Source organism: Vombatus ursinus, unplaced genomic scaffold (assembly GCF_900497805.2).
Source record: "Vombatus ursinus unplaced genomic scaffold, bare-nosed wombat genome assembly UNPS02001287.1, whole genome shotgun sequence".
Lineage (NCBI taxonomy): Eukaryota > Metazoa > Chordata > Mammalia > Diprotodontia > Vombatidae > Vombatus > Vombatus ursinus.
The window spans coordinates 18,025,540-18,052,845 of record NW_020941065.1 but is presented as its reverse complement, the minus strand read 5'-3'; the positions used below and the strand labels follow the sequence as shown (position 1 = coordinate 18,052,845).

Here is a 27,306-nt window from a genome sequence, read left to right as displayed (position 1 = left end):
CACTGAAATTCCTACAAAACAGATCCAGGAAATGCACCAAACTGAATTCTGATAGGGAAATCCAAGAAAACACCAGCCCATCTTGGCCTGCATAGGGAAACAGTAGAGCGCACTGGGGACATGGTCTGGCCAGGAACAGTGGTGCCCAAGGACCAGAGGAGTTCCCATACCCACATATACCAGGGAGAGAAAAGGTGCCAACTGGCAGCTTTGTCACCTACTCCCAAGTTCCAGGACACATCCAGGGCAGAAGGAAGAGGAGACCTGTGCCCAGGAGAGGCACACCAAGGACCAGCCACAGATCATAGGTAGTATATAGAGAGAAAAGCAAGTTCAGAAGCAATCAGCATCTGTGTGGTTCAGACCCCCATGTGCAGAGCAGTGTTTCAGTTCCAGCTTCTAGCCCAGTTTGAAGCCTGGACAGGAATAACTAGGGCAGAAATCCCAGACCAAGGGGAAGCCTGGAGTTCCATCATTCTGAACCAGCAGAAGTCTACTGTTGCTCAGACCCAAAGTCAGGTCAGGAACTTGTGAACCAGGGAGAGGGGCAGGAGAAGGGCGATAGAGATGAGCAGTAGCAGCACCAGGTGGAGGCAGCAATCAGACTTTCCCTGCATGAGACTATTTTGGGAACCCTGATAGATAGCTTACAGATCCTGCAGCCTGAGCTGTCACTGAGATCCTGGAATAACACAACACTCAGTACACTGCCCCCCCCCCAAGAAAAAAGCAGTAAGACCAGCCCAGAACTTCCCTCCAGATGTGCACAGAGCCCAGACCTAACATCTAAAGTCAGGAAATAGGCTGGAGGGGGGCGCAGAGCCAAGATGGCAGAGTAAAAGCAAAGACTAGCTTGAGATCTCCCTCAAATATCTGTAAAAGATGGCTCTAAACAAATTCTAGAGCAGTAGAACACACAAAAATACAGAATAAAACAAATTTCCAGCCCAAGACACCCTGGATGGTTGACTGGAAAGGTCTATCACACCAGGCTGGGAGAGGAACGCAGTTCAGTGTGGGCATGCAGGCAAAGACCAGGCCTCAGCGAACCTGGAGAAGGCCTCAGGGGACTGAATCAACCCACAAATGCCAAAGACAACTTAGAAGGTCAGTGTGAAAAGTCTGTGACTGCTGTGAGAGAGAAGCTCGGTCTCAGTACCAGTCCTGGTGCAGCCCCGGGGCAGCAGCTGTTTCCTGAGCTATCAGCCCACAGATGGAGGGGGAATCGGGTGGCTAATCAGAGGGGGATTGCAGGGATCTCTTTACCAGTGCTGAGGCAGGATTCTCTTACTTTGTCCATGCTTGAATCTGGGTCTCAGTTCTGGGTGGCGGTCCTGGGGCAAGGAGGAGCGCTGGCGTGGTGGTGGTGTTGGAGAGTGAATCCTCCCCACAGTTCCAAGGCAGAAAAGAGTGCTTGTGGTCGCTCACAGACCAGAGCACAGGCCAGGAAACGACTAAACATCTCGCCCTTGATTGTAACACCTTGGAAGAACTGAAAATTTACAGGTCCCTAGAACTATCTCTGAAAACAGCTGCACAAAACCCCTGAAGCTTGGGACAGTACACTCTCCACACTGGAAGCAGATTCCTATCTTAACCAAGAGTTTAAAACTCAAGTAACTGGCTGGGAACATGAGCAAACTGTGCAAAAAAAGTCAGACCATAGAATCTTTTTTTGGTGACAAAGAAGATCAAAACACATAACCAGAAGACAACAAAGTCAAAGCTACTATATCCAAAGCCTCCAAGAAAAATATGAATCAGTTCCAGACCATCGAAGAACTCAAAAAGGATTTTGAGGAGCAAGTAAGAGAAGCAGAGGAAAAACTGGGAAGAGAAATGAGAGTTTTGCAAGAAAATCATGAAAAATAAGTCAACAGCTTGCTAAAGGAGACACAAAAAAATACTGAAGAAAGTAACACCTTAAAAAATAGCCTAAACCAAATGGTAAAAGAGGTCCACAAAGCCAATGAGGAGAAGAATGCCTTAAAAAGCAGAATTGGCCAAATGGAAAAGGAAGCCCAAAAGCCCACTTAAGAAAATACTTCCTTAAAAATTAGAATGGAGCAAATGGAAGCTAATGACTTTATGAGAAATCAAGACATTGCAAAACAAAACTGATACATATTTACAAAAATATAAATTACCCCGATTAACAGAAGAGGAAGTAAAATACTTAAATAACCCCATCTCAGAAAATGAAATTGAACAAGCCATTGATGAACTCCCTAGGAAAAAATCTCCAGGGCCAGATGGATTTACACACAAATTCTATCAAACATTTAAAGAACAATTAATTCCAGTACTATATAGACTATTTGGGAAAATAGGTGAAGGAGTCTTACCAAGTTCTTTTTATGATTCAATTATGGTGCTAATACCTAAATCAGGAAGAGTCAAAACAAAGAAAGAAAATTATAGACCAATTTCTCTAATGCATATAGATGCAAAAATTTTAAATAAAATATTAACAAAGAGATTACAGCAACTTATCACAAGAATAATATACTATGACCAGGTAGGATGTATACCAGGAATGCAGGGCTGGTTCAATATTAGGAAAACTATCAGCATAATTAATCATATCAACACCAAAACTAACAAAAACCACATGATCATCTCCATAGATACAGAAAAGGCTTTTGACAAAATACAACACCCATTCTTATTAAAAACACTACAGAGCAAAGGAATAAATGGAAGTCTTCCTTAAAATAATAAATAGCATCTACCTAAAACCTTCAGCAAGCATCTGTATGTAATGGGGAGAAGCTAGAAGCATTTCCAATAAGATTGAGGGTGAAACAAGGATGTCCATTATCACCAAAACGTTAGCTTTAGCAATAAGAGGAAAAAAAGCAACTGAAGGGATTAGAATAGGCAAAGAAGAAACAAAGCTATCACTCTTTGCAGATGACATGATGATATAATTAGAGAATCCTAAGGAATCAAGTAAAAAACTACATGAAATAATAAACAACTTTAGAAAAGTTGCAGGCTATAAAATAAACCTACATAAACCATTGGAATTTCTATGTATTACCAACAAAGCCCAACAGCAAGAGATAGAAAGAGAAACTCCATTTAAACTTACTGTAGACATTACAAAATATTTAGGAGTCTACCTCCCAAAACAAACTCAGGAACTATATGAACACAATTACAAAACACTTTTCACACAAATAAAGTCAGATCTAAATAATTCGAAAAACATCAGTTGCTCATGGGTAGGCCAAGCTAATAAAATAAAAATGACAATTTAGCTAGAGCTAATTTAGTTATTCAGTGCCATACCAAATCAAACTACCAAAAAATTATTTTATAGAGTTAGAAAAAATAATAACAAGATTCATTTGGAAGAACAAAAGGTCCAGAATATCAAGAGAACTAGTGAAAAGAAATGCAGGGAAGGTGGCCTAGCCATTCCAGATCTTAAATTGTATTATAAAGCAGCAATCATCAAAACTACTTGGTACTGGCTAAGAAATAGAGTGGTGGATCAGTGGAATAGGTTAGGTATTCAAGACACAGTAGTCAATGACTACAGTAATCTATTATTTGATAAACCCAAAGACCCCAGCTTCTGGAATAAGAACCTACTCTTTGAAAAAAACTGCTGGGAAAACTGGAAAAGAGTATGGCAGAAACTAGGCATTGATCAAAATCTCACACCATAATAAAATCAAAATGGGTTCATGATTTAGATATAAAGGCTGATACTGTAAGCAAACTGGGAAAGCAGGGAATAGTTTACCTATCAGATTTATGGAGAAGAATTCATGACCAAACAGGAGATAGAGAACATTACAAAAAGCAAAATGGATAATTTTGATTACATTAAATTGAAAAGTTTTTGCACAAGCAAAGCCAATACAACTAAGATTAGAAGGAAGGTAGAAAATTGGGAAAGAATTTTTATAACCAGTCTCTCTGATAAGGACCTCATTTCTAAAATATATAGAGAATTAAGTCAAATTTATAAGAATACAAGTCATTCTCCAATTGATAAATGATCAAAGGATATGAACAGGCAGTTCTCAGTTGAGAAATTAAAGCCATTTATAGTCATATGAAAAAATGCTCTAAATCACTATTGATTAGAGAAATGCAAATCAAAACAATTCGGAGGTACCACCTCACACCTATCAGATTAGCCAGCATGACAAAACAGGAACATGATAAATATTGGAGAAGATGTGGGAAAACTGGAACACTAACGCATTGTTGGTGGAGTTATAAAATGATCCATTCATTCTGGAGAGCAATTTGGAACTATGCCCAAAGGGCTATAAAAATGTGCACACCCTTTGACCCAGCAATAGCACTTGCAGGGCTGTATTCCAAAGACATCATAAAAATGGGAAAAGGACTCACATGTACAAAAATATTTATAACAGCTCTTTTTGTGGTAGCAAAGAACTGGAAATGGAGGGAAAGCCCATCAATTGGGGAATGGCTGAACAAGTTATGGTATATGAATGTGATGGAATACTATTGTGCTATAAGAAATGATGAACAGGCAGACTTCAGAAAAATCTGGAAAGACTTGTATGGTCTGATGCTGAGTGAAGTTAGCAGAACCAAGAGAACATTGTACACAATAACAGCCACGTTGTGTGATGACTAATATTGATAAACTTAACCCTTCCTCGCAATACAAGGATCTAAGATATCTCCAAAGGCCTTGTGATGGAAAATGCTCTCCACATCCAAAGAAAGAACTATGGAGTTTGAATGCAGATCAAAGCATGCTATTTGCTATTTTTTTTTTCTTCTGTTGAAATCTGTTTTCTCTTTCTGATGGTTCCTCCTGTTAGTTCTAATTCTTACTTACAACACTACTAATGTGAAAATATGCTTAATAGCAATGTATATGTATAGCCTATATCAGACTGTGCATCATCTTGGGAAGGGTGGTGGGGAAGAAGGAGGAGAAAAATTTTAAACTCAAAAGCATATGGAAGTGATTGTTGATAAATCAAAATGAATTGAAAAAAATTTAAAAAAAATTTTTTTAAAAAGCACAATTGGCCAAATGGAAAAGGAAGTCCTAAAGATTACTGAAGAAAATACTTCCTTAAAAATTAGAACAGAGCAAATGGAAGCTAGTGACTTTATGAGAAATCAAGGCATTGTAAAACAAAACCAAATGAATGAAAAAATAGAAGACAATGTGAAACATCTCACTGGTAAAACAACTGACCTAGAAAATAGATCCAGAAGAGATAATAACTGCCCTGATATTCTAGAACCAGAGGGTAAAACAGAAATGGAAAGAATCCACCAATCACCTCCTAAAAGAGATCCCCAAAGGAAAACTCCTAGGAATATTCTAGCCAAATTCCAGAGTTCCCAGGTCAAGAAGAAAATATTACAAACAGTCAGAAACAATTCAAGTATTGTAGAAACACAATCAGGATAGCACAAGATTTAGCAGCTTCTACATTAAGAGACGAGAGGGTTTAGAATATAATATTCTGGAGGTCAAAGGAGATAGGATTACAGCCAGGAATCACCTACCCAGCAAAACTGAGTATAATCCTTTAGGGGAAAAAAATGAACATACAGTGAAATAGAAGACTTTCAAGAATTCTTGATGAGAAGACCACAGCTGAATAGAAAATTCGATTTTCGAATACTCTTAAGACTCAAGAGAAGTATGAAGAAGTAAACAGGAAACAGAAATCATAAGGGACTTATTAAGGTTGATCTGTTTCAATTCCTACATGGAAGGATGATATTTGTAACTCATGAGACCTGTCAGTATTAGGGTATTGGAGGGAAAAAAAACACATGTATAGATATAGTTAGATAGATAGATAGCACAGGGTGAGTTGAAGATGAAGGGGTGACATCTGGAGAATAAAATAAAGGGGTGAGAGAGGATTCTACTGGAAGAAAAAAAGGAGAGGTAGAATGGGGTAAATTATCTCACATAAAACAGACAAGAAAAGGCCTTTACAGTGGAGGGGAAGTGGGGGAAGGTGAAAGAGAATGAGGGAATCTTATTCTCATTGGATTTGGCTTAAGGAGGGAATAACATACACACTCAATTGGGTATGGAAATCTATCTTACTCTACAGGAAAATAGGAGGGAAGGGGATAAGAAAGCAGGGGGATGATAGAGGAAAGGGCAGAGTAGGGGAGGGGGTAATCAGAAGCAAATACTTCCAAGGAGGGACAGGGTCAAAAGAGAGAACAGAATAAACAGGGGACAAGATAGGATGAGGGGAAATATATAGTTAGTTTTTCACAACATGACTACTATGGAAGTACATGACTACACATGTATAACCTGTATCGAGTTGCTTGCCTTCTCAATGAGGGTGGGTGAGGAACAAGGAATGGAGAAAATCTGGAACCCAAAGTTTTAAAAACAAATGTTAAAAATTGTTTTCACGTGCAACTAGGAAATAAGACATACAGGCAGTGCAGTATAGAAATCTATCCTGCCCTACAGGAAAATTGAAGGGGAAGGGGATAAGAGAAGGGGGGAGAGATAGAAGGGAGGGCTGATTAGGGGAAGGGGTATTCAGAATGCATGCCATCTTGGGGCGGGGGGAGGGATGAGATGGGGAGAAAATTTGGAACTCAAAATCTTGTGGAAGTGAGTGTTGAAAACTAAAAATAAATAGATAGAAAAAAAGGAAAAAAAGGAAAAAGGCTAGAAGAATAAGCAAAAGAAAAAGGGAAAGAAAAAAAGAATCCCCCCCAAAAAGAATGGTCATAGGAATGCTCTAAACACAAACTCCAAAGAAGAGAATGACTCCAAAACTTCTTCAAGCAAAGTTTCAAAGAAAAACACAGCCTAAGTACAAGTTCTGCTAGAATTCCTGGAAGAGATAAAACAAGGATTTTTTAAAAGTTTAAAAATGTTTTATAAATGATTTTTTTCCTTCAATGAGGGGAGGGGGGAAGAAAGGATTTTTGCTCGATTAAAAAAACAAAAACACACAGGTCACAACAATAGTCATTCACCAACAGTGAAGCGGTAAAAGGAGATGCAAGAGGCAATTTTCAAAAGAAGAATGCATACTATCAACAACTATATGAAAGAATAATCCAAATCCAAAAAGAAAAAAGTTAAACAAATCATCCCCATCACGCTGGGAAAGATAACAAGAAACAAAAATGATCAACATTAAGAGACACTGACGGACTGTTGGTAGGATGGTGAATTAGTAAAACAATTTTAGGAAGCCCTTTGGAACAATACTAGAAAAGCCGCTAAACTGTATATATCTGTTGACCTGGAAATAAACACTTCTATTACACATATGCCCTAACAATGTTATAAACAAAGGGAAAGGTCCCACAGACACAAAAATATTCATAGCAACACAGAACTGGGTGCCGATCAATTAAAGAATGACTGAACAAATTAAGGCATATGAATGTTAACAGAATATTATATTCTTCCAAATATGAAGAATTCAGAAACACTGGGGTGACTGAATGAACAGATACAAAGTAAAACATGCGAACTTATGTAATTACCATGATAATGTAAAAGAAAACAAGAGTGAATGACATTAGGCAGTTTTTTGCCTTTCTCTTCATCTTAGCACAGTGCCTGGCACACTGTAAGCACATAATAAATGCTAGCTGACTGACCAGGGACACAAAGAAAAAGGGAGGAGATAGTGAACTGCCCCTCATTTGAGGTCTTCCTCAAAGGCTGGAGGGCCTTGTTGGGACCGATGTGGGAAGGACTCCTGCTCAGGTATGGGCTGGCCTCACTACAACACTGAGAATTCGTGATCACACTTAGAGGTATTATCACTATAGATAAATGAATAAAAGTCTGGGGTAGTATGGCGTGCAGTCAGGATGGTGGTATCTAAAAGCCATCTCATCCAATTCCATATGACAAACAGAGAATCTGAGGCCCCAAGGGTAGTAAGGCCACACAGACAGTAAACATCTGAGGACAGATTTAAACCTAGTGCTGTGACTTCAAACCCAGTGTTCTTTCCACCTGACTCCCTCTGCTAGGTCAAGTCTGACTGCAGACACACACAATTAGTTCTGTGACCCTAGGCAGCAAGTCACCTAACCATTCAGTGCCCCAGGCAATTATCGAGATGCCTGTCTACATTCATGGAGGGCATTTGCACACTGGCAACTTCCCACCGGTCCAGACCAAAAATTTTAAGCAAGCAAAATAAAATAACTTACTTAAATATAAATGTAACAAAATTATAAAGGTCAAGTAGGACTCAAATGAAGAGAGATGAGAATATACCCCCCAATCCACTTCTTCAAAGAAGTGGGAGATCCAGAGGTGGGACGCACTGCACATGATTTCTGACTTTCCACTTCACAGTGATCAGTTGTGCTGATTTTTTTCCTCCTCTTTTTCTTTTTTTTTTGGGTGGGGGGAGGTGTTAAAAATATTATTTGTTATATGGGGTGTAACATATATAAAGCTATATCTGTATCTATATATGGGATATATATATATATGGGATATATAAGGAATTCTAGGGAAAACTATTCTAATGTAAAAAACAGAAGACATCAATAAAAACTTTTTTAAAGTATATTTGCTAATAAAAATGAACATTCTCCTAATTAATGAATTTACTAATTATTCTTCCCCGCATTGATACGGTTCTTCAGTCAACACAATAGAGGAAAGTAGAAATGAGAATGCAGACTTACCAAATGTAGATTCTTTGTCAATAATTTTTCAAAGAATTTTTTCTGCTAATACAGTTCACATTGAAACCTACAAAAGAAAACCCGTATTTGTAAAATATAAAAATCTTAATCAAGATGAAGCTATTTCAAATACCTATAGCAGTATGTCCTCTACCATAAACTGAAACATTAGCCTAATAACACTCATTCTTAAGTGTTTAAAACATGCCAGCATATGATAACGATGATAAATGGTGGTGATGATAATAATAATAACAATGTATCAGCTAGTGATTTCAAGAACGTTTTGATGTCTTGGAACAAAAATTGCTAAGCATCAACATAACCTTCAGAAATTGGAACCACAGGCTCACAGAACATTAAAATTAGGAGGGAGAGATCTTAGACATTATTTAGTACAAACTCCTTCATTCAACTAAAGAAGAAACTGAGGCCCAGAGAGGGGAAGGGGGAAGGCCCATGGTATTACCAGCTTTCCAAGAACCCAAACACAAAGCATGTTAAAATATTTATCTCAATAGAAAACAGCATAGAAAGAACAGTCCCACTTTCTCTCTTCTTTAATTGTACATGAACACTTACTTTTAAGACTTTAAAATCCCAACTAATAGCCTCAGACTTCTTAATTTAAGGAGTTGTATACATATAGTTTGACTTTACTAGGGGATCTAACCTTTTATATTTAAAAGACTCAGTCCCACACCCACTTTAAGTTGAAATACAAGGAATTCTTGCATGGATTATGCTGTGATTTGACTTTTCTAGGGACAAAAGAATTTATCAGCTTCCTGCTTTTGGGATGGTTTCCCTTCAGAGATTCAGAGACAGACAGTTCATTCCACCGGGCCAACAAAAGCATGTTGAAATATCTGAAGCCACACAAAGCAAGCATGTATAAAGGATATATAGTAAAACCTTAAAATTTAAGAGGCAGTCTAATTGACAGAATTATTTACTCCCATAATTAGGAAATTAATTCTTTTGTAGCTAAATATAATCAATGGAAATATGTTCCCTCTCTCCTTTCTGGCTATTTAAAAACCCTTTCTTGGGTTTAAGAAAAGACAGGCACACTGATATACCGTTGGTGGAATTGTAATTAGCCCAACTATTTTTGAAATCATTTTAAAATTAGGCTAAAAGGTGACTAAAATGCCTATACCTTTTGATCCAGCGATTTTACTTCAAGGCATCCTAAGTAAGTACAAGACAGAAAGTTCCTAGAGATACTACAGAATCACGGTACTTGTGATAGCCAAAACCTGGAAACAAAGCAGATACCCACTAAAAGAAGAATGCTAAACAAATTGCAACACACAAATATAATGGAATACTGCCATATGCTAGCGAATGTCTTAATTTAATGAAATACTACTGCCTCCAAAGAATTCAGGGAAGCATGGGAAAACTCACAGGAACTGATGCAGAGCAAAAAAAGCAGAACCAAGAAAACAACCTAGACAATGATTAACAACAGTGTGAATTGAAAGACCAAGCAGCAGTTGCACAAGAAATGGAACCTGTTTCCTAATCAGACTTGGCTCCACAGAAGAGGAGAAAACATCCCGGCCCCCCTTCCCAAAACAAACAAAGGACTAGGGGAAGCTGCAAAGACCATCAAATTGGGTGGCGGTGTTGGCTCGTTTTTTGAAGTGCTGTTTTTCCTCCTTTCTCTTTATTGTTTTGTTACTAAGGACAGCTCCTTGAGTAAGGGGAGGGGTGGAGGATCACACTGGAATATAAAGTTGATGTAAAAAAACCCAAAAGATACCAATGAGGTGTTGTTGTTGTTGTTGTTTCTAAATTAAAATTTATCTCCTCCTTAAACTCAGCTCAGGAGTTCAGTTCAGTTCAGGAGCCAATTCTTTCATGGATCCTCCCCAAAACTCCCATCTTTGGTATTCTCTCCTTGTCCAAACTTTCCAAGAGCCTTTAGTCTGGCTCTTTTTTATCCACATTACAAGCGACCCCTTTTCATCTACTTCTCTGTGCCCCTGTGTCCCCCCAGCCCGACCCTATGAAGTATAGGTAATCTCTTTCTGAGCCTGGCAATGGTGGTTTTTCATCCCAATGGTCCTCATGGTCATCACAATGCCCATATTTGATACTTCACAAATGTTCAGGCCTGGAATGCTCTCCCTCCTCACTTCTGCTTCCTGACCATCTGCAAGACCCAGCTCAAGTTTCTCATCTGTAGGTGTCATTTCCTGGGGTCTTCAACCCTTTTTAACCACATCACAAAAAATCATTTCCCCTTGAATTTTTATTTTATGTAATAATTTTTCTAAGAATATACTGTTTGATGTAGTTTGTAGACTCCAAAATTCAAAATGGCTTCCAAATTTACAGCTTCAGAATAAGGGAATGAGTTACTTAGACCCAGTTAGACACAGTGATAGAATGTCAGACTTGTAAGAGACCTTGGAATCACAGAAAAGAGAATGTAAAGATAGAACGGGATGGGAATTTATAGATCATCTCATCACTCAGTGAAAACTGCTCTCTCCAAAGTTATGAATGATCTCCTAAATGCCCATTCCAAGGGCCTCTTCTTTATCCTTCCTGACCTTTCTAGTCAGTCAGTCAATAAACATTTATTAAATGTCTACTACGTGCCAGGCACTGTGCTAAGTGATGAGGACACAAAGAAAGGCAAAAGATAGCCCATGCCCTCGAGGAGCTCCCCATCTAAGAGGGGAGACAGCAAGCAAACATACAAACAGAATTCAGACAGGATTGACTGGAAGTAACCAAGAGAAAACCGACAGCGTTTGACACTGATGATCCTACTAGCCTTGTGAAGGCGCTCTGCTCTCCAGGCTCTACTCCTAGCAGTCTGTCCATTCCTAACTCCAGAACTCGCTAATCCTAGGTTAACCACCCAAGGTTTTGTCTTCGGTCCTCTTCTGTTCTTCTCTATATTATATCACTTGGGGATCCTATCAGCAACCAGGGATTCAATGGTTATTTCTACACAGATAACTCCCAGATTTTTATTTCTAACCGTAGTCTGGCTCTTGAACGATAGAGAGCGGGACTGACCAAGTCTCTCTGTGTCTTACACACACACACACTTTTTCATGAGACTTCTATAGCTCCCTATTACCTCTAGGATCAAAACTCTGCCATTCAAAGTCCTTCACAACCTGACCTCTTCCCACCTGTCCAGACTTCTTACAGACTTTGCCCCCTACACGCTCTCTACTTGCTCTTCTTCTAACACGACACTCTCTCTGCCCCCTCACTTCTACCTTGTGGCTTCCTCATTCCTGACCCATCCCTGTTCCCACCTCTGCACCGCTTCGAGTGACTTTCCCTCTGAGATGATCTTCCATATACTCTGTACATATCTTGTACAGACCTAATTATTTATATGTTGTCTCTCCCATCAGAATCTGAGCTCCTGGAGGGAAGGAGACTTCTTTGCTTTCCTTTGTCTCCCCAGTTTAACATAATGCACGGCATATGGTAAGAGCTTAATAAATGTTTGCTGATTAACTAACAGATAAGAAAACTGAGAATCACAGAGTGGCAGTGCCTTATTAAATGAAAGTTACAGAGCTCCTGCAGCAGCAGAAGACTTGGGTTCAACATCCAACCTTCAATTCCAACTCTCTTCATTTTATCAATGAAAAATCTGAAACCCAGAAAGATCAAGTAACTTACAAGACCATAAATGTACCTGGTTCAGAGACATAAACACATTTGCTGACTACCAGGCCAGGGTTCTTTCCACTGTCACTCTTTTGGTCCAAGTTACTAAAATATAAAAACTAAAATCTGACCTTACAAATCACACCCAAGGAAATCACCCTTGGGGTGGGTAGAAGACCTCTACCATGTTGGCAGGATCCTCTGTTAAGTCATGGGAGAACATACAGGATCAAAAGGCATAACGGAGAATACAGATGGATAGAATCCCCCCTTCAGTGAGGTCACAAAACCTCTCAGGTACTAATGAAATTCCATCCACACTGCACCAAACTTTCGTCACAGACTCACTAGACATTGACCCCTAGGAGTTTCCTTCTCGATCCTGGCTGTAGATCTCTGGTCTCTTCATTTGACGCACTATGCTGCCACATTCCTAAAGAACCAGTCTGACCATGTCACTCCCGGGCTCAAGAAGCTGCAGTAGCTCCCTACTGCCCCTAGGAGCAAACACCAACTCTGCAGCATGGCAGTTAAAGCCCTTCACCATTTGGCCCCAGTCAACTTTCCAGGTTTATTTCTCATTAGTGTCCTTTGCATACTCCTTTACAGCCGAACTGGCCATCTGCCCTCCTACAAACTTGGCATTTCGTTGCCCTTCTCCAGGATCGTGCATGGAATGAATTTCCTCCTCAGTTCAAATTCATCAAATCCCCAGCTTCCTTCAAGAGGCCTGTCGGCCACATTTTATGAAAAATGTATCTTGATCCCCTCTACGCTGTTGCTGTACCTGCACCTAATGAATGGTCCTGCACATAAAAGACACTTAATCCTTATTAGATCAGAGCAAAGTGCAAAACTCACCAACCATAAAATATTTACGTAGCTCCGCCTTGTGTTATATGCTCTCAAGAAGCTTAAAATATTACTGAAAGGCACAAACAGCTAAGAAATAAAATACAAATTGAATACAGGCAATGCCATAAAAGCAGGACAAGATTAACTGCCAAGTATTTAGCATGGGCAAGAAAGGCAATCTTGGAATACAGGAATACAGGCATCCTTTCCAAAACAAGGAAGGGAACAGTCTAAGGCACAGGTGGGGAACCTGCAGCCTCAAGGCCACATGTGGCTCTCTAGGTCCTCAAGTATATCCCTTTGACTGAATCCAAACTTCACAGAACAAATCCCCTTCAAAAAAAGATTTGGTCTATAAGACTTGGATTCTGTCAAAAGGCCACACCCAAGGACCTAGAAGGCCACACATGGCTTCAAGGCTGCAGGTTCCCCAACCCTGGTCTAAGGGTATGCTGGTAAATACTTTAATAATTGGCTCTCCAGAAAAAAATGGAGAAAAAAGAAAGCTGTAGGTACCACACACTTTTACATTTACTCTGCGTGACTATTAACATGTTCTCCATCACTTTCTCAAGCCCAAACAAACAACAAAATAATAAACCAAGTCCTGGTTTGCGACCTTGTCAATTTCCAACATGTAAATGCTCACATTTTATGAAAATTTCATAACCAGACAGAAGCCGGTCTGAGCTGGCTCCAGCAGCCTCCAGGTTTAGTTCCACTGTCCTTATCTTAGTCAGGCCACATCTGGGGTGCTCCGTTCAGCTCCCTCTCTCCTCATCTCCATCTCTTACCTTCTCTCAGCTTCCTCCAAATCTCAGCTTCAGTTCCACTTTCCATAAGAAGCCTTCCCTGAGCTCCACTAATGCTAACGCCTTCCTTTAATTTTCTCTAATTAACCCTGGACATATAGGCAATGGGGGCAGTAAGGTGATACAGTGGATAGAGTGCCAGTCCTGGAGTATGGAAAACTTGAGCTCAAATCTGGCCTCTGACACTTACTAGTTGTGTAACCCTGGACAAGTCACTTAACCCTGTTTGCCTCAGTCTCCTCATCAGTAAAATGGACTGGAGAAGGAAATGGCAAACCACTCCAGTCTCTTTGCCAAGAAAACCCCAAATGGGATCACAAAGAGTCAGACACAACTGAAACTCTGAACAACGACAATAGTCAATCCTCAACATTTCGACTGTTTAACTTTCTCAACTTCAAGCATTCATGTGATTTTATTAGCAGCTTCATTTTCACTTTTGCGTTGGCAATCCAGCACATTTACAGCTACACATAGTAAAGAAACAAAAACAAAAACAAAAACAAAAAAAAAAAAGGAGGAGTGATGCCACAAGTTTATATCTGCAAGGAGGAGGAAAGTACTCATAAAAGTGCGTGTGAATCCACTCCAGAAGTGCTGCTCTCTCAAGATGGGCTGGCCTAGAGAGCCTCTCACCTTCCCAACTGCCCATGTCAATCGACTCCCTGCCCCAGCGGGAGTCCAAGCTCACACCTGGGACTCACCACTGAGACATGTGCTTTTCATGGAGGAACAGTTCATCCAAGGCCCCAAAAAGGAGATTAGAGATGGTAGGCTGCCCATCTTTTCCCTTTTTTATCTTGGGGTTCTTCTGACATCCCAGTCCCTGCCCACCTGCTCGCCTCTCTGTAGGGTATTATCTCTCCTTTTCCTTGCATTTTACAGGTTATTTCATAGTTACTGTGTTAGGAAAAATGAATTATCAGAATTAATGTTTCATTGTAAAGAATTATATGCAGAAAAGTATATTTTCAGCAATTTCTAGCAACAGATTAGTTTTTGACAGTCGCAGGGTGCACTGTTTTCTAGGAACATTACCCCTAGCAAAAGTTGCGCCTTGACTGTAGCTTGTTTGCAGACTATCTCTTCCATTAGTTTATGAGTTCATTTTGATCAGGCACCATGTCCTGTTTTTCTGTAGGTACCCAGCACTTAGCATAGTACCGACCACATAGTAGATGCTTAATAAATATTGGTCCACATGTCTTCAAAATCTAGGAAGGGCACTGAGAAACTACAAAATGTTCTGAAGAGGTGACCAAGGTGGGGAGGGCATTGGAGGTAAGCTACCCAAGGGTGGATTTAAGGAACTAAGGATGGTCCAAGGAAGAGGAGGTATATCAGTATTTAATTGTGAAAATGCAGCATATGGAAGAGGAATGAGCTTTGTTCTTTTTAGTTCCAGGGGACAGAATAGGGACAATAATGTTAGACATTGCAGAGCAGATTCCAGATCAACATAAGGAGAAATTTTTTTTTTTAATTTAGAGTTGTTCAAAAGTGTAATGGGTAGCTTCAAGAGACAGTGTTCCTATCACTGGAGGTCTTCAAGTAAAGGTTGAATGATAACCTGTTGTGAGTAACTCTTGATCCGATTTGAGACCCACCAGATGTACCCTAAGGGCCTTTACAATCCTAAACTTCTGTAACTCCAGAATTCCAGAAAGATACCTGTGGATATAGATTAGGCAAGAAAGGCTTTGGGCAAAAATAGCAAAACAGAGAGCCATTAAGTAGGTAAGTTTGAAAGGAAAGGGGGGGGGGGGGGGGGGGGGACTGAAGAAAGTAAGCCATTGTATGTACAGCTAGAAAGGTAGGTTGGGTCTAAAAAGTTTGGCCTTTATATTTAGGTCCCCCAAAACTACTGAAAACTTTTGAGTAGGTAAGGGCTTGAGACAAGATGAAAATGTGACTTGGAAATTTAAGTCTGCCATATGGCCATGCCCACAGGAGGGAAAGTAAGAGAGAACAGATGAAGAAAACCAGTTAGGAAGCTATTGCTATAGTCCTCCAGATTGACAGTGATCAATAGCAAAAAGATACAACAGAAGAGAGAGGCCCAAAAGGCATCACAGCACTCCCGGGCGACTCTTTGCAGGCTTCTCATGCCCATCACTGTTTCTCTGTTGCCCTCTGAGTGACCTGAACTTGAATTCTTCATAAATTCAAGTATTCCCTCACACAAAGTCACAGGAGATCCACAGAAGGGGGTCTTTTGTCTAAATGACAGCTGGTCATCTGGTCAGGCCTGACATCTAAATCTTATCTTTCAGTTAACATCAATACCAGTGATATATAAACTTGAACGTGCACTTATTAAAAAGCAGTATGTCGATTTTTTCCAACATTGGAATTATCCAATTTTGTTGGATAATAAATAGTTAGGACATTATGCCTACCAAAGCAAGATTTCTTTTCTGAACAAGAGATCTAACTTCCAGGAATAGTCGGGACAACATATTACTCCCTCTTTATTGTTTCCTATTGCAAAACATAATGGACTCGGCAGGAAGGGAGGAGGCCCAGCTATACCTATTCTGAATAACCGGCTCCCAGAAAAGTGATGAAATAGGACCACGGATAATTATTTCAAATAATCTTTTGCAAAATCTTCAGCATGCCAAGCACAGGAATGCAAGAATACTGATGCTAAAAATTAGGCTTTGTTTCACTGAGAAACTTTTAACACCACTACCATTTATATAGTGCCTACTATGTGTCAGGCACTGTGCTAAGAGCTTTACAATTATTATCTTATTTGATGCTCACAACAACCCTGGGAGGTAATTTACAAGAAGTTATTATACCCATTTTACAGATATGAGGCAAACAGGGTGAAGTGACATGCCCAAGGTCACACAGCTACTAAATGGCTGAGGCCAGGTTTGAATTCAGAAAGATAAGTCCTCCTGACCCCAAGCCCAGCACTCTGTCTACTGTGCCACTTAGCTGCCCTGTCTGGCATATAATAAGTGCTTAATAAATGTTTATTGACTGACTGATACATAAATGAGGAAACTGAAGCTCAGAAAGATTAAATCAATAATCATTTATTAAGTATCTGACATTGGGGATACAAAGACACAAAAAAGGAACTGTCCCTGCCCTTTGGGACAATATATACATATGTATGTATACACAAAGTAAATATAATTTCAGAAAGCAGCACCAGCAACTGGGGGGTGGGGGTGGAGGGATGTAAGGAGAATAGGAAGGGCTTCATATGGATGGTACATGAGCTGAGATCTGAATGAAACTTGTGAAGGAGATTCTAAGAGGCCATGGCATTCTAGGAACAGGGGAACAGACTAGGTAAAGGAACAGAGGGGCACTATTGGGTGCAGGGGACAGGAAAGGGCTGATATGGCTGTACCAAAAAGCATATAACGGAAAGGAACATGGAGGAAGAGAAGGAGCCTTAAGCTTACAGGGGCCACAGACAGTTAGTAGAAGTCAGAGCCAGGATTTGAATACAGTTCTCTCCTGATTCCAGAGAGTCTTTATTAAGCATTTACTATGTGAGCTGTCTACAAAGAAAAGCCAAAGGAAAAAAACTCCAACCACTCAGTGGTCCAAAGGAAAAAACCCCAACCACCCAGTGGTCCCTCAAGGAGTGTCCTTCCCCAGTCCCCTGTTCTTGCTCTTCTGCCACACTGAATCTCTGGAGTCATACCTTTAAAGAGCTTTCAGAGGCATGTAAGCCAATCTCCTCATTTCAAGGTGAGGACACTGGGGCCCTAAGAAACTAAGGGACTTGCTCCAAGTTGCCAAAGTGCAAGTGATGGGTGAGAGAGGCATGTGAACTCAGGGGCTCGCTCCTACCCAAGCAGGCTGCATCCAGACTGCAGAGCTTTGGAGATGAACAAGACTGAGCACTTCCCAACATGAGTGACGGGGGGATTGTAAGGCAGGGTGCAAATAACAACAGTTGTAACAACTAGTATTCATATGGAGCGCTTTAAGGTTTGCAAAGCATTTTACAAATATTTATTTTATCAGCCGGAGAGCTACAAGGTATTATAGGAGTTTAGAGTAAGGAGATAACACTTTTGGCTGAGAGAGAACAGAGAAGCCTTTTTGGAAGAAATTGTGTTTCCGCAGAGCCTGAAAGAATGGGTAAGAAGTGGAGTTGGGGAGGGAGGGAGGGAGAACAAAAGTCCAGGTAGAAGGAAGAGTAGGATCAAAGGGCAAAGTGACAGCAAATCATGGGAAGCCGAGGTGGGGGGAGTGCAGGAATACAGCCAACAATCCAGCTAGAATGTAGGATGCATAATGGTAAGAAATAGATCAAAGTGGACAGGTAGGTTAGAACACATCAGACTAGCCTCAAAATGCAGGGCAAAAATATCTGGCCTTTATTCTGTAAATAATGAGGAAGCATTGAAGGTTTCTGAGATAGACTCATGGTAACATATACTTTGGGGGTCCAGTTCTGATTTGGAAATTTTTACTAGTGGGGCTGTTTAAAAACAAACTAGAAAGGGCAGCTGAACCAAAGCACAGTTGAGTTTGCCAGCATCAAGTGATGCTACAGTACCAGCTGGCATGTTCTTATTGGGTCAAATGTCTGTCACATTTAGTGCATACCATTTTTCCAACTACAACTTTATTTTGAAAAGACACGTGCCAAATGGTCTTCTGACCCCACTCTATCTCCCAAGAAACTCAATGAAACATCTCAGTTCCATAAGATTTCCAGAAAAGACAAAAGAAAACAGAAACTGCTATCCCCACCCTCCCACCCCCATCCCATCCCCCCCCCCTTTGTTTTTAAATACTAAACTCAGCTTGGGGAGTTTTCCAACTATTTAGAACTCAACTTTTGAGATAAATTCATTAGCATTCATCTGCTCAGCTGTGGGGCACAGATAAGCAGCTAAAATTTTATCATTTCCTACACTCTGCACAGTCAGCTAGCTCCTTAAAGAAACCCCAATGAGCTAGCCAAAGATAGCAACAGAACTGAGGTCTAATCAGTATTCTTGGGAAATCATTATAAACATTTTGTGGAGAAAACTACTTCAATGGAAAAAGTACTTGCTACAAAAGCTCTACTGAAACAGACAATGACCCCAAACTCACAAAATGTAACTTTATCCCTCCTGTTCCACTGGGGCAGTTCATTATTTGTTTACAAGCGCTGTAGAAAAAATGAGGTTTCCTTTCTCAACACTTTCCCCAAAGGAGGCCTATAACAATAGCAGGGTCTATAAAAGAGCTGGGTTGTTTTCTTGTGTTTTTTGTTGTTGTTGTTTGTTTTTTTAAATAAAGAAATAAGGATTAATGAGATTATTTGATTTGCGTTCCTGGATAAAATTTTGATGAAAGTTTTCCCAAGTTTGCAAAACTATAAAATGAATTTTGCCCTAATGCTTTAGAACATTGTTTTATATCTTATTGATTTTTATCTTCCAATACTGGGCAGCTGAAACTGGGCAAGATGGACAGAATTTCAGTTCCCAAAGAGTAGAAAAGGCCATGCCCAGCCAAAGCAGGCAGATAATACGCCTCCCACAAACACCAGGGTGGCTAATGCTGCTTTCAGTCCTTCTGCAAAATCACAGAATGCTGAAGCTGGAAGGACTTCAAGCCACAGAATGCAGAATGACTGAGAGAGGAAGGAACTTAAAAATCTGTTCATCTTAAAATGTTAGGGCCAGAAGGAGTCTTTAGATTCACAAAATATTAGAGGCAAAAGGAAGTCGATCCAGCTTTGACAGATGAGGAGACAGGAGGAGGCAGAGGAAGGTAAATGATTGGCTGAAGGTCATCCACATAGCCGAACTGGGATTAGAAAAGGTTCCCCAGGCCAGTTTCCCTTTCACTACATCACAATTTGATTAAGTGAACAAACCTGTCATTGTTACTGTGTGTTTCCTTATAAGCTCACGCTTCTGGTGAGTCAAGAGAAAATACAATGGGAAATATACAAAAATTATAGTTTAATTACCAGAAAAAAATTATAAAAGAAAGTTTTAATCTAGTCTGCCAGGAACAGTAAGAATTATATAACCTAATTTAAAAAAATAAATTGGGTTGTTATAAACACAAGGCTTCTGTCAAGTGTGAGCCCTTTTGCCCTTCAATTATTTAAAGGACATGTTTACTTCTCACCCATGAAAACATCCACAATGACACATGCCAGAAGCACTTCCTGTACTTGGTTTGGTCATTGACAGTTGCCAAAGCATTCTCCCAGCCATTGCAAGGGGCATTTTCCCGGCTGAGGCTGAGAGACTGCCTCTCTCAGCAGGCATGTGACTGCCTGGGACCCACAGGGGCTAAGCCACAGGTCAAACCCAAGTCTTCTCAGTCCAAGTCTATGGCTCTTTCCACCTTCATTAAAGGAAACTGAAGAAATTTGTACTAGAGAACAATCACAAAAAATTATATTCAATTAGTTAAAAGCTCCACAGGATCATTTTCTCTGTGTGCCAAAAGGTAGTTTAATATTGATAATTACTATGGAAAGATCAAAAACCCTGGCTCCAGCAATGGAAAAAGCTTTCTTGCATCTGCCCCTGTGATTTCATGGTTGATCTTTGGGCACTCTGGAACAGAAAGCAAGTTTCCCAGATTAACATTCATCTGCTTCCACTAAAGTTCTAGTGAATCAAAACGCAAACAAAGTCTGGGCTTCTACTGCTACAGTCTGGGCTCTAGCACTAACTGACAAGATGATCTTGGCCAAGTCACCCAACTTCCCCAAAATGAAGGTGACAGCAGGAGGACACAGTGCATGGCAGAACAAGCTTCTTCTCAGTTCAGTCCAAACCCACTCAACAAACACTCACTATAAGCCTACTTGGTGCCGGCACTGTCCTCAGGAATGAAGACCAAAGATGAAAAAAGACCCAGGGCAGCACTCAGATGATACAATAAAAAAGAGCACTGAATTTAGACTTAGTAAATCCAGGTAAAAGCCTTGCCCCTCAAACGCCTATAGTATAATGGAGAGAACGTGGTCTAAGGGCCTGCACACCTGCACTGCAGCCTTGGCTTTTCCACTTGCTAGGGCTCTAGCCTAACTCACAGTATAATTTTATTTCAGGCTTCTAAGCCTCAGTTTCCTCATCTATATAATGACAGCTCAATTTAAGGACTGAGTTCAAAAAGATTTCACAATGTGGCAATGATGGGCCAGCTACATGAGGCCTATACATGAGAGGGGAGTGGAGGGAGGGGGAAGATAAGGGGAGAAATAGAAATTTGTGCATGATATAAGAGAAAGATCCTATCAATTACAACTGAAATTGGAATGGGTTTTCACTAGACATCTTCAAATGAAGATGTATAACCACTTGTCAACCATGTCAGGAACAAGTTGGACTGACCAGAAGGCCTCTAAGGCTACTTCCAGTTCTGATCTCTTCCCATCTCTCTCACAGGATGCTGGAAGGTTTGAAGGAGTTAATCAAATCTGACCTGACAGCTTTCAGTCACAGGGTCCCCAAATCCTATCCTCTAACAAATCCTTCCCACTCTCATCCTCCCTCTAATATTTAGTCAGTCTCTGCCACTTTGCTGGCTTCTTCCCAGCTGCCTACAAACAAGCCCATCTGTACGTTTCATGAAAGAGTCTTCACTTGATGTAATGATCCCTCTTGGGTATCAGGCCATTTCCCCTCACCTTCCCAGCTAAACTCCTTTTTTTTTTAAATTTTATTTTTCTTTATTAATTTTTTTGATTTATCAATAATCACTTCCATATGCTTTTGAGTTTAAAATTTTTCTCCCCCTTCCTCCCCACCACCCTCTCCAAGATGGCACATAATCTGATACAGGCTATACATTTACATTCATATTAAGCATATTTTCACATTAGTGATGTTGTAAGTAGAAATTAAAATCTATAGGAGGAACCATCAGAAAGAGGAAACAAAACTCAACAGAAGAGAAAAAAAATAACAATTCGGCTTCCATAGTTCTTTCTTTGGGTGTGGATAGCATTTTTCATCCCAAGGCCTCTGGAGATGTCTTAGATCCTTGTATTGCCAGGAAGGGTTAAGTTTATCAATATCAGTCATCACACAAGGTGGTTGTTATTGTGCAAAACGTTCTCTTGGTTCTGCTCGCTTCACTCAGCATCAGACCACACAAGTCTTTCCAGGTTTTTCTGAAGTCACCCAGCTAAACTCCTTGACAAAGCCCTCTCCATGAGGTACCTCTACTTAGCTCCTCACACCCTCTACTGAACCCTCTGCAGTAAGGACTCCGATCTCATTATAACTGAAGGTTCCCTCTCCAAGGCTACCAATGATCTCTTCAATAAATGCCACATCTAATGCATTCTCAATTCTCACCCTTCCTTACCCTTTTCTCTAGCACCTGACGCTGCCAACCACCCCTTCTCCTGGATACCCTCCCCTCTCTAGATCTGCGGGATTCTGCTTATCCCTGGTTCTCCTCTGACCTGCCTGCCTTTCTCACTTTCCTTTGCTGGCTCTTCATCCAGGGCAGGCCCTCTACAGTTGGGTGTTCTCCAAGGCCCTGTACTGGGTCCCCTTTTCTTTTTCCTCAATATCCTCTCACACAGATCTCTTAGCTTCCATGGTCTCTGTTCTCTCTCTCATCTCACATCCCTGTTTCCGTTGAGGGCATTACCATACTCCCGGTCAGCCAAGCTCATCCTCGGTGTTATTCTCAACTCTGGACTTTCATTCACCCCATATATCCAACATGTTGGCAAATTATGTCATTTTTACTTTCCAAATCCACCACAACATCTCTCATATATATGGATGTACATCCCCTTTTCCTAACACAGGCCCTTACCTCTTGCCTGGTCCATTAAAATAGCCTTCTACTTGATCTCCCCAATTCAAGTCTTTCCCCACTTCAGTCCATTGAGCTGACAAAGTGATTATAGATGGCAATCCCCTGCTCCACAAATTCTGGTGTCTCTTTATTTCTTCCAGGACACAATTATCAACTCCTCTTACTGGCAGTTAAAGCTCTCCATCACTTGACCTATTACACTGTGCTATAACACTATGTTTCCAGCACCAGGCTAACACCATTTTCCCTCAGCCAATGACCTGGCCATCCCCCTGCAGTGAGGGGTCTTTCTCCTCATCCCACCTCTTAAAATGCCTGACTCCCTTCAAACCTAGCTTACATCCCACCTTCTGCAGGTACGATGGAATCAAAATATCCTGTTTCACATATATTCCAACAGGATAGAAATCTCCTGAGAAGAAGAGGATGGGAGTTGGACAGAGATGAAGTGATTTGCCAATGGTCATCCAGCTAGATCTGAACTCAGGTCTTCCTGACTCCAGGCCCAGTGCTCTAACCACTGTACCATCACTAGCTGCCTCTCCTGGAGGCAAGTATACAAGAAGGTGTGCAGAGCAACAAAATGAAATCTTAAAAAAAAAAAAAAAGACCAAGATCTAAACCAGAATCAAGTTAGAATCCTGTTCCTGGTCATTTTGAGGAGGCCAGCTAGGTGGTACGGTGCATGAAGCACTAGGCTTAGAATCAGAAGACTCATCTTCTGTGAGTTCAAATCCAGCCTCAGACACTTATTAGCTGTGTAACCCTAGGCAAGTTACTTCATCCTGTTTGCCTCAGTTTCCTTATTAGTAGAATAAGCTGGAGAATGGCAAACCACTCCAGTATCTCTGTCAAGAAAGCCTCAAAATGGGGCCACAGAGAGTCAGTCATGACTGAAAATGACTGGACAACAATTATTTAATTTCTACACAACCTAAATAACATATAGCATGTTCTCTCAATTTTGTCTGATTATTGTTCCTCCATGGAATATAAATCCTCTAACTTCATTTTCCCACTTCATGTGTGTTTCACTTTTTTCTTTTCTAGAAAGCTAAGGGATTCGATATTCCTGGTCTCCAGCAGTGACACTACACACCCACCTAAATTTGGGTCTCTTACTCAGTCCTCATCTTGCCAAGCATTTACTAAACACCTACTGTGCCCCAGGCACTGTGCTAGGTGCTGGTGATTTAAAAAAAAAAAATCTCTATTCACAGGCATCTTGCATTCTAATGATGGAGACAATACCATATAAAAACATGTGAGCATTAATATTGTTAACAAATATAAAGCAGTTAGCACTAGCAATTGAGAGGGTAAGGAAGGCTCCATGTAGAAGGTGGTCCTTAAAATGCATTTTGAAGGAAGAATAAGATTCTGAGTCACAAGTGAGGAAGAAGGGCATGCCAGAACGTGGACTAGCCAGTGCAAAGACACAGAGATGGGAGATGGAGTAAAATGTGTGATGAACAGCTAGTTTAGGTGGACCCCAGAGTGTGTGAGGTCGGAGAGACGGGACAGGTTGGGGTTCCAGGGACTTAAAAGTTAAACAAAGAAGTGGTAATAGGAAGCCACAGGAATTGGCCAAGCAGGGGGTCATATGGTCAGGTCTGCATTTAAGGAAAATCACTTCGGAAACATGTTGCACTGCTCAAGCGGAATGGTGATGGGGGTCCAAACTAAAGTGGTGAGCTATCTGAGGAGCAAAGGAATCAAGTGTAGAAGATGGGATGGAGATAGAAATGGCAAGGTTTGGTAACTGACTGTCTATGTGGGATGAGGGAGAATGATTGATCAAGAATAATGCCAAGGTTATGAACCTGAAAGACCTGAAAAATCGTGGTGCCTTTGAAAGAAATAGGGAAGTCTGGAAGAAGGGTAGGTTTAGAGGGAAAGATAATGAACTCTGTTTTGAAAGCTCGTAAGAGCAACTTGAGATGGGAACTGAAGTGCCAAGAAGAGTCGAGGGGTAAATAAACAGGACTGGGAATCATCAGGAAAGAGATGTTCATTGTACCCATGACGGCCGATAAGGTCAAAGAGAGCCTGGGAATCCCAGGGTGCTTGGGAAGCCCCCACAGGGAGGGGATGTGACCTGGATGATAGGCCAGCAAAGGAAACTGAGGAGAGGGAAGAAGAGAAAATCCAAAGAGGATAAAGTATCCAGGAGAAGAGAGTGATCAACAGCAAATGGGATGAAAAAGATGAGGACTGAAAAAAAGAACATCAGATTTGGCAATACTCCTTCTAAAGGTAAATCTAATGACCTCCTGTGCCATTCAGGAAGCCAGAGAAAGTGAAGAAGCTAATAATCCATTTTTGAATAGCATCATTTGTAATTTTTACTGAATTACAACACTGAGTAATCAAAAGATCTTAGCTGATCTTTATTAATAATAACATACAGCACTTCTATGTTTCACATTCACTTTTTCCACCTTATTAGTAAATATACCTCAATCTGTCTGACTGTAGGGGCACAAGGCTTGGGTTCCTCATTTGTAAAATCAGAGGGAGGAGGGAGAGGGAGGAGGAGAAGAAAGAAGAAGAGGAGAAGGACGAAGCAAGGGAAGGGGGAAGAGAAGAAAGAAGAGAGAGGAGGGAGGAGGTGGCAGCAGTAATAGTTCTATTCAGCTACAAAAAGTCAGTTTACCCATCTGGGCAAGTCCATGGACCATTAAATATGATAATATTAAATAGTTAACATTTCTATAGCAGTTTAAGATTCACAAAGCATTTTACATACTTCATTTAATCTTCACAACAACCGCGTAAGGTAGACACCAATTTTACACATGAGTAAACTGAGGCTGAGAAAGCTTTGGTGGTATGCCTAGGGCCACAAAGGCTATTAACAGCCTGACATAGAATTTGAACTATTACAAAATAACAGCAAGACAGTAACTTGTGCAAAAACTGCTTCTATCTAAATGCCACACAAAAAGAGGTCAAAATTCTAATAAATAGGAGCTGCCCCCATTGCTACTGCTCTAAGCATTTCACACAGGACCTCAACTGATCCTTATAGAAATTGTTAGGGAAGTAATGCAGGCATTATTATGCCCACATTATGGATGAGAAACATCTTCACATAAGTAACTTGTCCACAGTCACGTGACTAATAACAAGCAGAGGCCAGTCATTTAAACGAATGGCTTCTGACTAGAAATGTTCTTTCTACTACATCCCAATGGCATCACAAAGTGTTTGTTCCTTCTCCCACAGGCTGAGAGACAAGCAACAACCTTCCCACTTGCCAAAATCATCTAAAGACTGACAACTGCCTAAAGAGATTAGGTCAAAGCAGCCTTCGTGTACAGAGAAGTCACCAAAGTCAGCCAGAAAGCTGGCTAAAAAGACAACACACTACTCTGAAAAGAAAAAGAGATTTGAATTTTGTAAACCAGGGCCATCCAAAAGACAAATTTTCCTATTACACACAGCCATAACGTCGACAGAGTGATGATAAACAAAGTTCAAAAGACCCAATCCCTATAAAGTTAAAAGAATTCAGTTTTCCACTGGACTAAATTTTACACTCTGAAAATTAACCAAATGAGCTTCCATTTGAGAAGAGTATGTACTCAAATTTTCCAAACAAATCAACAAAAACCTACCAGCCTCTAAAAGTGTCCTCCACAGCACTCCACTCCCACTCCCAACACACCAACCACAAAATAGCTCTACTCAAAGAGTTCATGTAAATACCTATTGTTTTGACGTAGCCAGCCTGTGACTAATGGCTAACAGGGAGGAAATATTCTTGACCAGGAACATCCACCATCTTCTCAAAAGGTATTTGTAGCAGTCCCAATTCTACACGGCCCCAAAAGGAACCGCCCCTCCAACTTGTGATATTTATCTCATGCAGACAGAAAGGGTGCCTGGGACTAAGTCATCCACAAATACGCAGAAGGAGAAGGCTAAAGCCAACCTAAAAACAAGCAGAGGAATTCCTGTGGAAGCCATGTGTACTCGGAGTTGGAGGGAAGTGCTATCATCCTGTATCAAGATACTGTGACTGAAAGGAACTAGTAATGAAAGGGCTTTAACTTGGGGTTTTAACTAACACTCTGTCAGCAAAGAATCAGAAGAGACCATAGATCTAAGCTAACAGTAACTGACATTCATATAATGCTTTAAGATTTGCAAAGATCTTTCCAAGTAGGAAACGGGGAAAAAAATGCCCTTGCAAGTTTCTGTGATAAAGATCTCCCCTCTCAAATATAGGGAACTAAATCAAAGTTATAAAAATAAGAATCATTTTCCAGTTTATAAACGAGTAAAGGATATACCAGGCAGTTTTCAGATAAAGAAATCAAAGTTATCTATAGTCACATGAAAAAATGCTCTAAATCACTACTGATTAGAGAAATGCAAATTAAAACAACACTGATGTACTCCCTCAGACCTATCAGATTAGCTAACATGACAAAAAAGGAAAATGACAAATGCTAGAGATGTGAAAAAATGGGACAGTAATGCACAGTTGGTAGAGTTGTGAACTACTCCAACCACTCCACAGAACAATTTGGAGTAT

General features: G+C 40.5%; 1 protein-coding gene across 5 annotated transcripts in view; it reads right to left on the bottom strand.

Annotated features, from left to right (window-relative positions):
* The window catches only part of MTMR3 (myotubularin related protein 3), a 193,485-nt gene that overhangs the window by 83,231 nt on the left and 82,948 nt on the right, over positions 1-27,306 (bottom strand). For all 5 annotated transcript variants that reach the window (XR_003569189.1, XM_027863537.1, XM_027863545.1 and 2 more), the window contains exon 2: positions 8,665-8,731. The gene's annotated coding sequence lies outside the window, so the exon portion shown is untranslated. The remainder of the gene's footprint in view (positions 1-8,664; positions 8,732-27,306) is intronic.